Here is an 11,962-nt window from a genome sequence, read left to right as displayed (position 1 = left end):
CTCGAATTAATGATCTTAGTGATCAAATCATCAATGCAAACCACTTATTATCCATTTCACTTGAATATCCACACCGGTCAAATGAAGATACAAGCAACCATAGGGATGCAAAAGCTTTATTGGTTCATTTCCACAAGCTCTCACCACCATCAGCTCTTTCCACCACCAGCTTACACCAGAACGGCCACACAAACCACCTTGAGAGTTGTGCAATCCAATGTGCAAATTTAAATTCAAAAAAGAGCTCAGGCATCTTAGGTAACCCTCCAGACCACTTTCCACCTAACGAACATCATATCACCTCTTCTCTTGGTAATCCTACTGACAAGAATAGCCAGCCTGTAAACACCCCTCTGCGTTTTACCCACGGAATAAAACCAACCACACAACCTAGTACCTCTGACTGTCCCCTCAGCTCAACCAAAGTTAACCCAATCACAACCCTTAGTCCCAAAACAACTAAACCAATGAAAAACTGCTTCCACAATCCTGATTCTAGTAGAGTGTATACAGTTCCTAACCAAATAACAACGAGCCTAAACTTAGTCAACCACTCCACATCCCCCAAACATAATAAAACAGTACCTACCTGGGCTTCTATTGTCTAAAACCCAAAAAGAACTCCTCTGTAGTTTATACACTAGACTGAGATCATTGACTCTGTCATTTCCCCACCCTCAGATATTGAGCAAGCTAGCATTCAACTTATGAAATCCAGTCTCTTAGGTTACTTTGTGCATAAATCTTTTCCATTTGGAATGGTCAAGGACATGTGCACTTAGCTCTGGGCTGAGAAAGGTTTAATCAAAGTTATAAGCTCAGAGAAAGGAATTTTCGAGTTTCACTTCTCTTCCTTAGACCAATATAACCTCATTCTTGCTGAAGGACCATGGTTTTTATCCAACAAACCTCTTACCTTAACCTTTGGGAGCCAGATATCAAAAATCTCAGCACTCATCTCTACCACTTTGGATCAAGCTCTATGGACTTCCACTTCAGTGTTGGACAGGACCTGGATTAAGCTACATCACAAGCAACATTAGTCAGCCTTTCTTTGCTGATGCAATTACTGAAAACAAGCATAAAACCAGGTATGCCAAAGTCTACATCAATGTTAAGACCTCTGATGATTTTCCATCCACACTCAAGCTCTATATGAGTAGTAGAAAAGTTACAAATGTCATTGTTAAGTATATCAATTGTCCATCAATATGTTACTCATGTATGAACTTTTGTCACACCTCTAAAACCTGCTACTCTTCAACCAAAGAAACAACTAACCCCACCAATGATTGGCAAATCATACCCTTAAAGAAATCCACCAAATCCCCTTCACCCACAACCAATTCTACCTCCCCATTAACCAAATTTCCACTCCATTCTGGGCAAAATGTTATTACCCATTACTTCAAACCTAATGAAGACTTCACTATTGATCTAAGCCCTTATAAGCCTGCAAATATGGATATCATGGAACCAACTCCACAAGCCACATCCCCAACCAAATCAAACTGCAAAATCTCAACCCACCATCTTCATCCAGTTGAACCAAAGAGTTCATTGTCAAAAACTGAATCAACCACAAGTCTCCCAGCAGACCTAAACAAGGTAAAACCTAAGATTGGCAGCAGAGGAAAGGGGAAAAAGAAACTTCCACTCAAGAATCCTACTGGAACTCAAAGAGGGAGCCTTTTTCCTAGTGGTAACTTCTTCAATACCATCCAATGGTATCAATAGCTGTGTGGAATATAAGGGGTCTTAATGATCCCTTAAAACAAGCAAAAGTAAAGAAACTTCTTCGAGATTAGGGGCTGGACATAGCTGTCATCATAGAGACTAACGTTCAGTCAGTCAACATTGATGTTGTGCACAAAGCTATTGTAAAGAACTAGAGCTTGGCACACAACAACCATTACTCTCACCTTGGCAGAATTTGGGTCTTGTGGAATACTAATTCAGTTCAACTTCAGGTTCTGCAAAGCTCTCGTCAAGCCATTCACTATTTCATTTCAATCCTGAGCTGCAGATCCACATTCTATGGAGCTAATGATGCTGCGAATATATTGACTCTTTGGAATGATATTGAAAGTCACTCTTCTAAGCTTTCATCCTCACCATAGATTCTTGGAGGGGATTTCAATGTTATCAAGTTAGTTGCAAAATGTTTTAGGGGAATTCAGAAATTGCCTTCACAAAGCTAATCTTGAGGACCTTAACTTCTCAGGTCTTTTTCACTCATAGACCAATAAAAGCCCTAGGGTGGCCAATATATCCAAGAAATTAGATAGGGTGCTGATTAATGACTCTTGGAACCAAACTTTCCCTCTATCCTACTGCAATTTTCTTCCACCTGGCATTTTAGACCACTGTCCAATGATTATCAAGCTAGGCAACCTTAAACCAATGAGGAGAATCCTATTCAGATTTTTCAATTGCTGGGCTGAAAATGATGAATTTCTACCATTGGTTAATTCTATTTGGAGCATGCAAGTTGAAGGGTTTACCATGTTTCAAATACTCACTAAGCTCAAAAGCCTCAAATAACTTCTCAAGAAAGCTTTTTCTACAAATTTTGAAGCTATTAAGGTGGATGTTCAAGCTATAAAGGACCTCCTCACAACTTGTCAGCTTACACTCGACTCCAAACCAGATGATAATGACCTTAGAGTCCAAAAGAAGCAGTTGATCTTCAATTACACCAAGTTGTGTGCTGCTGAGGAGCAATCCTACAAAAAAAAAAAAAATCAAGAATTATGTGGCTTAACACTGGAGACTTTAATTCATCCTTTTTCTAGAAGTCAATTGCTGCAAGAAACAACAGAAACAAAATTTCATCACCACTATCCTCTAATGGTACAATGCTGGACACTGAGAATACCATAAAAGCAATCATCAATCATTACATAATTACTTTGGGAACAAATCCACATCCTTATCTAGGTATTGACCATCTCTCACCATTCTTACAACCTATTTTACCATCTCATTTTCTTCTATTTGTTTTACTTTATACCTTCAGATGATGAGATTAAACAATGTATGTTCTCACTGAATAGTGATAAGGCCCCAGGGCCTGATGGTTTCAATGCTTTTTTCTATAAGAAATCTTGGCTAATCATTGGATAAGATGTCACTAGGGCCATTAAGCAGTTTTTCATCAATGACAAACTTCTCAAGGAGGTTAATAATTCCTACATTGCATTGGCCCCAAAAATCTCTAACCCAACAAACCTCAGTGATTTTAGGCCCGTCTCATACTACTTCACACTCTACAAATGTATCTCTACTCTCCTTGCAAACAAGCTCAAACCTACTCTCCCTCACATTGTAGGGCCTGCACAGTCAGCCTTCATACAAGGCAGAAGTATAGATGACTCTATCCTGCTTGCACAAGAACTTCTTAATGGTTATCATAAGTTTGTCTTCTCTCCAAGATATGCCATTAAATTAGATATCAAAAAAGCCTTTGAGACAGTTTGTTGGGAATACCTAATTGATTCCCTAAAACTCCTAGGATTTTCTCCTGTTTTCTTAGGCTGGATCCAAACTTGTATATCCACTGCATCCTTCAGTATCTCAATTAATGGAGAACTTTGTGGCCATTTTAGAAGGATCAAGGGCTTAAGGCAGGGAGATCCATTTTCACCCTTCCTTTTCACAATTGTGATGCAAGGCTTCTCCTCAATTGTTGGCAAGTTCATTGCTGAAATGTCCTTCAAACATCATTGGAGATGCAAAGAGTTAGGGTTGTCTCACTTAATCTTTGCAGATGATCTAATGTTGTTCTCACATGCTAGTATCCCATCAGTTTAAACACTTAAATCTACCATGGACATGTTTCACATTCTTTTTAGACTTCAAGTCAATCAAAGCAAGAGTCAGGTTTTTCTATCAGAGGTAAGCTCATAACTGGAATCTGATATCCTTGGATTGTTGGGAATTAATAAAGGTCTTCTTCCTATTAGGTACCTTGGTGTACCATTGATAACTAAGATGTTGAGAGCAAATGATTGCAGAACCCTTGTAGATAGGATTACATCCAGAATTACTCACTGGACAAATAAGAACTTATCATTTGCTGGAAGACTCTAGCTCATTAGAGCAATTCTCTTCTCAACCCAAATGTATTGGAGCTCTAAGTTCATTCTACCAATGAGTATTCTTCATAAGCTGAAAGCATATTTGGTGTTTTTTTGTGGTCTGGTCTAGATCTAAAAAGGACTGGGGCCAAAGTTGCTTAGGATAAGTGTTGTATTCCCAAAAAAACTGGGGGTCTTGGACTCCCAAACTTGCAAACCTGGAATGAAAGTGCAGTTATGAAGCACTTTTGGCACATTTTAAGCTCAAGGGATATGTTGTGGGTCAAATGGATCCAAATATACCTTCTTAAAGGCAGAAATATTTGGGAGATCAAAGTGCCTGGACAGTGTTCTTGGACTTGGAGGAGATTTTTTGGTCTTAGGGACTTAATCAGGCCTTTTGTCAAGTTAGAAATTGGAGATAGAGCTTCATCTAATTTCTGGTTTGACATATGGTGTCAACATAGCCCTCTGCACTAACACATTTGATCCCAACAGATAACTTCAGCTGGGTTTGACAGCATGACCAAAGTGAATACTTTCATCATCAACAACTCATGGTCCTTCCCACAATCCATTCTAAACATTTTGCCATAACTACAGGACACCTCATCACTGTCTAATCCTAAACCTCACTGCTATGACTAACACATCTGGATTCCATCCAAGTCTAGCCAATTCTCCATTGCAAAAACCATGAATCACTTTAACTAATAGCTCCCTACTCTACCTTGGCCTTACCTTATCTTGTCCAAGCCATCCATTCCTAAGCACTCATTTACCCCTATGGGTTACAATTCAGCAGAAATTACCAACTCTAAATAGGAGGTGTACAGCACATATTAACTCCACAATGTGTGTTCTTTGCAATGCAGAACCTGAATCCCATAACCACTTATTTTTTAGATGTTCATTTGTTCAGCCTTTATGGAACTTACTATAGGCACGTTGTGGGTTCTATATTCAGCCCACCTTTTGGACACAACTCATTACTTGGGCTCTTATCATTGGAAGGGAAACTTAGATCACCACAAAAACACAGTTTCAAAATTGATTCTAACTTTTCTAGTTTATAACATCTGGATTGAGAGGAATAAGAGAATCTTCAAGAAGAAATTCCTCAATGCTAATTCTCTGCTCAACCACAGTTTGGAAGCAATTCGAACCAAGCTTCTCTCATCAACAATCTTTGACACTTTCAATGCTAGAAGAGTTGCTACTGAATGGGAGCTTCCAGAGTCAGTTATTCGACCACCAAAGAAACCCTCAGACCCTAGAAGATGAGCTGCACATTGCACTGTTGGAATCACAATCCATGAGCGTAGGATTGTAGTATTGATGCTTGATCACACACACCTGTTGTTGGTTATGTTAGGCTATTATGCTCTTTGTTGTACAATGTGATTGCCTGGGCCTCTCTGGCTTGGGCTGGTTGTTCACTTGTAGCAATTGGTGTGCCTTGGGTTTTTTGCCTTTGGGCTGGTTGTTCTTCAGTTAGCAATGGGCTAACTGTTTGAACTTCATTGTAATCTTTCTTTATTTTATATATTAAATTAACTTTATCTTTCAAAAAAGAAAAAAAAACAAATGTTATATATATATATAACTAGCATTAATAAGCTTAAGCCATTTTAGTTCTTATATTTATTTTACTTTGGTATATATCATTTAGAACAAATGGGCATTCTAAGAAGTAAAGAGGGAATAGAAGATTAAGCTAACATGGGCTGATATACAAAAGATGAAATTCACATGGAAAGTTGCACAAGAGCTAATGAGGATCATACCCCCTGTGTTTGGTACCTTAAGGAAAGCAGTCATAAACATTAGCTATGCTGGATATGATATTCCCAAAGGATAACAGGTAATTTTCTAATCTTAAACATCACAAACTAGTGACATACTTGTTTTTTGAGCACTTGTTTACCAATTGAAAATTCATATGTAGTTATTTTGGATGTCTTATGGGACACATGAACAAGGACATCTTTGACAACCCCATGGAGTTCGATCCATCTCGGTTCGAGAACTCATCCAAAGCAATTCCTCCCTATGCTTATATGCCATTTGGAGGAGGACTTCGCAGTTGCATTAGAAATGAGTTTGTCAGGGTTGAAACTCTAACCACAATCCAGAGGCTGGTAATTAACGTATGAATGGTCATTGGTGCACCCAAATGAATTGATCACCCCGATGCAATATCCATCCATGGGACATCTAATCAAGGTCAAGCCTAGAATTTCATGCTAGAGAGCTTGATTTGCCAACTTTTAGCTTGTGATGCAGTTTCTATATATCCATGCATCTTTTGTTCTTCAAAAGATCACTATAACAAATGAAGTATCTTTTGTAAATTTGTAATGGCATATTAGGGTAGCCCATCATGTTAAATGTTCAATATCAAAATCTTTAGATGGAGAAAAATACTTTAAGTTTCCTAAAATATTAATGACATGGTAAAATAAAAGATCAGGCATATAACATATTTAATTAATTTCCTAATAAGGTTGTTAAAATCAGGATTCTATGCAAAATCGTTTTGAACTCCGTATAATCAGAATTGTAGAATCGAATCGTGAATCGTAAGATACTACCAAATTGTGAAAAAACAATTGAAACTAACTTGTTAAACAATAAGATCTGTAAAATATAACAAAAATAAGGCCAAAACACACAATATTATATATCCATGAGTTCACAAATCTCAAATCCTAACAATATTCTAAAGTTCAAATATAAATAAAAGAGAATATAGCTCAAAATAACATGAGTTCACAAATCTCAAATCCTAACTCATCCATCTCCAAAGTTAGAAACAAAAATTACATATCAAAAGGATTTTTTTTTTTTTTGAAAAGTGAAGAAATAAAAAGACTTTTTTGTCCACCAATCCAAGTGTTACAGTGTATGTGACCTTATTAGTCAGAAGTATGAAATTAATCAAGAGTTAGTACAACAAAATTAATAAACCGCATATTAACTCGATCACATTATACTATCAGTTTAGACTACAAGATTATATACCTTGGCTGGCATATCCAACAAGTCTTCTAGGCTTTTAAATTATTTTTAATTTTTAATATATATGATAAGCCTTCATTTAAAAATAAAAAAAAAATTAGTCAAATGAAAATATTGATCATGAAACCAAAATTTGCCTAAACCTGTTAGCCACGGGTATGCATTCTTGAGATATAATTGATCATTTTAATTTTTTATAATTAAACATAAAAATATATTATGGAACATTGACCAGCATGGTAAAAATAATTGATATATATACATATATATATTTCTTTTTTTGCCACTAATGAAAAATAATTGATATTGATGTGACTTAATCCTAACCTGTTAGCCACGAGGATACATCTTTGAGATATAATTGATCATTTTAATTTTTTATAATTAAACACAAAAATATATTATGGAACATCGACCTACATGGTAAAAATAATTGATATATATATATATATATATATATATATATATATATTTCTTTTTTTGTCACTAATGAAAAATAATTTATATTTTATAGAATAAATATTTAACTTTGAATACTATACTTATTGGGCCGAGCTTTTTTTTTATTTTGTAGCCCAGAAGAAATAAACCCAAAAATAAAGGAACCAGTCCAAAAATAAAGGTCCAAACAACCAATTTTGTAGAATCGGTAGAATAGTGTAAAATTGTACGATTTTATAATTCTACCCCAAATTCTATCCCAATTCTACCAGTTGAACGATTCTGCTAAGATTTGAATCGATTTTGGATTTTCGATCGTTTCTACGACTCAAAATCAAAATTTTGACAACCATGTTCCAAATCATTATATAGAATTGAACTAAATGTCACTCCAAACCAGAAGGTGAATTTGATCTTTAAATAGAGATATGCATACATAAAATACATACATACATTTATATAACAAGAAACAAAAAATGGTTAGAACTAAAAAGTACCTTGCACGAGTGAGCTCAAAGATGTTATGTTATATTTTCCTCCTATTTTTGTCAGAGTCTTGGGTTGTTTAGCACCAATACATCTTCACAAGAACCAAGTAGGAACTTGTTTCCTGCTTGACCAACAATGACCACAGTTCGGGAACCCATCAAGGAGGTTTTGAACACTGGTCCATATTTTGATACTCTCTCATTGACCCACTCCAGCCCTCTCTCTTTTATCTGAGCTTGAAGAAAGCTAAAAGTTTCCCTATAACAGGAAACCCTAGAGACCCTCCGGTAAGATTTTTCGGTCCGGTACTTGACTTTGTGAATAATTTAAAAAGAAAGAAAGATGGAATCAAAGTGATTGCTACTAATAAAAGAAAAGACATGTCTTGTGAAACTGTGATTAATTCCAAGTGTTGTCAAAAATTCTTGTGATGTGAACAGGTTGTTGGAAAAATATGAGAAAGATAGAGCATTGTCTTGCAGTTGCACAAAACATTAGGCCGGAACAGAGAAATAAATAATAAAATTAAAAATTAACAAAAAAGGGGATTGAACCCTACGTGAATCGAACACGCAACCTTCTGATCTGGAGTCAGACGCGCTACCATTGCGCCAAGGATCCACTTGTTATAATATCTTGAAATTAGCCTTATATTTTAAGTAGAACTCTAGGCTTTGTATGCCATTTTTCACAAACCGACCAATACTTTTAAACGAATTATAGCACAATTATAATAGTTTTTGAATTCTTGTTTGGTTCTTCAGGACTTCTAAATACGATCTACACATAATATGATTATGATATTTGGTTTCCCCAATATTAATTCTATATAGGCACCTTAATATTATTTGAGGTCTTAAGCGAAAAATGTAAAAAGAAACTTTTAAAATATAATATTTTAATATCAAATAATAGTTAAAAATGTTTATTTAAAAATCATACTTTTATTCAAGTTTTATTAAAATATATTTTTAATAAATAATACAGTCAATCCATTTAATTTTTCTTATTATATAATTGATTTTAGATATGAGCAAAAGTTATAGGTATTGTCAATAATATTATGTAAGCAATGCCATTTGGAAAAGAATCTAGTCAATCCATTTAAATAAAAATTTTAGGGAGGTTATAATGTAAAAAATATAAAAAAAAAAAAAGAAAAAAAGAAAAGGGATGAGGTCTAATTATAAAAGGAAATAAAAATATTTAGAAAGGTTATAATGTATGAATATAAAAATTTTGGAGCCTTCTTATTGGCTAAGTCTTAGGCAATCCGCTACTGGCTAAGGCTCCAATCAGCCATGATTCTATATTTTCATTCTGCTTTTTAATGAAAATTACAGCTGTCATAGTGTCTTTCTCCCCTATTTCTAAATAGGGTCTTCACCAAATCATCCGTCTGCTTGACGTAGTTTTGGAGGCTTTCGGGCTTCAAGAAGCTTACCATTGCTCTCTTTACCAGTTTATACCTATGTTATTAGAGTAGTAATTCAGCATTAGGTCATAAAAAAGAGTAATCAACTTACTCACTCTCTCTTTCACTCTCTCCCCTTCTCTCTCATTCTGTTATCATCTTTTTCAAAAATAAAATAAAATAAAATAAAATAAAATAATCTTATTTAAGCAAATAATAAGCTTTTTATTATTTTATTTTTGTTTCTTGTATGTAGTTTTTCCTCATTTGACAGGAAAAAATAAAAATAAAAACTTTTTTTGTTATTTTAATTTTGTATGTCTATATTTTGATAATTGAATAAATGTCTCACAAAATAATACAAATATCCTTGAACTTAAAACCCAACAGAGAGAGAGAGAGAGAGAGAGAGAGAGAGAAGGGAAGAAGAAGTATGTTTAGGATGCATGCTTCAAAAAGGTGAAAACTCAAAGAATATAATTAAAAATGTATTGAATGAAAATATTGAAAAAGGTGAAAACTCAAAGAATATAATTATAAATGTATTGAATGAAAATATTGAAAACTCAAAGAATATAATTATAAATGTATTGAATGAAAATATTGACTCAAAGAATATAATTATAAATGTATTGAATGAAAATATTGATTCAATATTTTCATTCAATACATTTATAATTATATTCTTTGAGTTTTCACCTTTTTGAAGAATATTTTCATTCAATACATTTATAATTATATTCTTTGAGTTTTCACCTTTTTGAAGCATGCATCCTAAACTTATATTTTTTTATTTATTATTATCTTAATTAAAACAATGAAAAATTATTATTATTCAAGGTTGGCCCCACTAAAAAAGATTTCTAGTCCGTCACTATAAGCAGTGTTTCTGTAATAATTATTAATCTTTCATATCTTGAGGCCAACGCGTGAAATGTTGAGTTTGTGGAGCCTGAATCACTCGTTCAGTTTATATTGCCACTTTGCAAACCTCGATTGGAGGTCATGCTCATAATTTGATCATTGAGAGTAGGGTTTGCAACCAAGGACGGATTCAGAAAATTATGTGAGAGGGGGCGGCCTTTAACAACATCAAGATTAAAAAAAAATTCAAACCATTGAGTGGGGGCAATACTGAAATTTTTCTATAATTCCAGTGGGGGCAGTATTAAAATTTTATAGGTGTCTAATTCAAATATAGAAAAAAAGTAAGTGACTAATACTAAAAATAAAAATTTTAGTGGGGGCAATTGCCCCCACCGGGGGCCTTACATAGGTCCGTATCTGTTTACAACGATCGATGTATGGGACACTTCGATTGTTGAGAGCTGAAAAAACTTCAATCTCCGAGAGTAAGTATTACGTCATCGATCGAAACATGGACATTATCGATCGGTTGGAAGATGCGAAGGCTTGAATCAACAGACTTTTGGAAGCACGGATTTTGTTTTCTTATTTGAGGTTTCTTAACTTAAAAGTGATTCCATATAAATACCAAGTCTTATACAAACCAAACCCTAACATTGGGTTCTTTTCTGAAGATGGGTTTCGGTCTCTGTTTACTGTTGTTCTGGGTTTTGTGGACCTCTACTATCTGTTTTTCTCATTTCCTTTAGTTAGTATTAGTCAGTTGCTTCTTTTTTGAGCATTTATTACTATGTTTCTTATTTGTTTCAAGATCATTAATTAGTTAAATAACAATTAAAATAATAATCTAAGAAAATATTGAGGGAAAACATGACTCCTCCTCCCCGTCCTCCTCCCCCTCATCCACCCCTTTGCCACACTTCACGCACTATACCCACTCAGAAATCCACACCTAAGCTCACCTTAAACACCTCTAAACCTAACCCCCCATTAAGCTCGTAGGTAAACCACTGATTTATCCTAGTAAACCACCTTCTTCCAGAGCTCAGAACATATCTCAATGAATCATACTACAAGGCAAAGTGACTTATGTCTTCCTGCTTCAACAAATCAACACACCACCACCCCATCCACTCATCCTCATTCCAGATCAAGGGCGCCGACAGTCATATGTTTTACCATCGAGAAAGTCAAGAGAGTTTTGCAACAAGATATGCTCCTTAACCCAACCAACAAGGAGGTTGATAATGTGGTCTACCTGCCGGAGGGGATTAAGGCTTCTATTATGGACTCCTTTAAATTTGAACTTATTGAAGAGGTGGCCAGACTTAAAAAGTTGTTGAAAAGCAAAGATGAAGAGCTCTAGCTTGCACTTTTAAAGGTTAATCAGTCATCCCTGCTCTCCAATGATTTTTCTACACTTAGGGACATTTTATCAAGAATGGAGATTACATTTACTTCACCGGTTCACCATCAATACCTTCCCACGATGTTTCATGTTGCTCATAGTGATGCTCATGCGTCACCTACACTTGACACAGTGGGTATTGCAGATACACAGAGATTAGATTAACTTTCAAATTTGGATGTGACAGTGTCTTTTTCGGATTTGGCGTCTTTGCTGACACTTCCCTTTCCTACAAAAGCATAC

General features: G+C 35.0%; 1 non-coding gene across 1 annotated transcript; it reads right to left on the bottom strand.

Annotated features, from left to right (window-relative positions):
* Nucleotides 1-8,579: 8,579 nt before the first annotated feature.
* On the bottom strand, nucleotides 8,580-8,651 carry TRNAW-CCA (transfer RNA tryptophan (anticodon CCA)). Its single transcript has one exon. It is a non-coding gene; the product is annotated as a tRNA-Trp (tRNA).
* Nucleotides 8,652-11,962: the final 3,311 nt, after the last annotated feature.

This window comes from Cornus florida, unplaced genomic scaffold (assembly GCF_030987335.1).
Source record: "Cornus florida cultivar Cherokee Brave unplaced genomic scaffold, ASM3098733v1 CherokeeBrave_3.0.0_Hap2_Chr05, whole genome shotgun sequence".
In the NCBI taxonomy this organism is placed as follows: domain Eukaryota; kingdom Viridiplantae; phylum Streptophyta; class Magnoliopsida; order Cornales; family Cornaceae; genus Cornus; species Cornus florida.
This window is presented reverse-complemented; position numbering and strand designations above follow the sequence as displayed.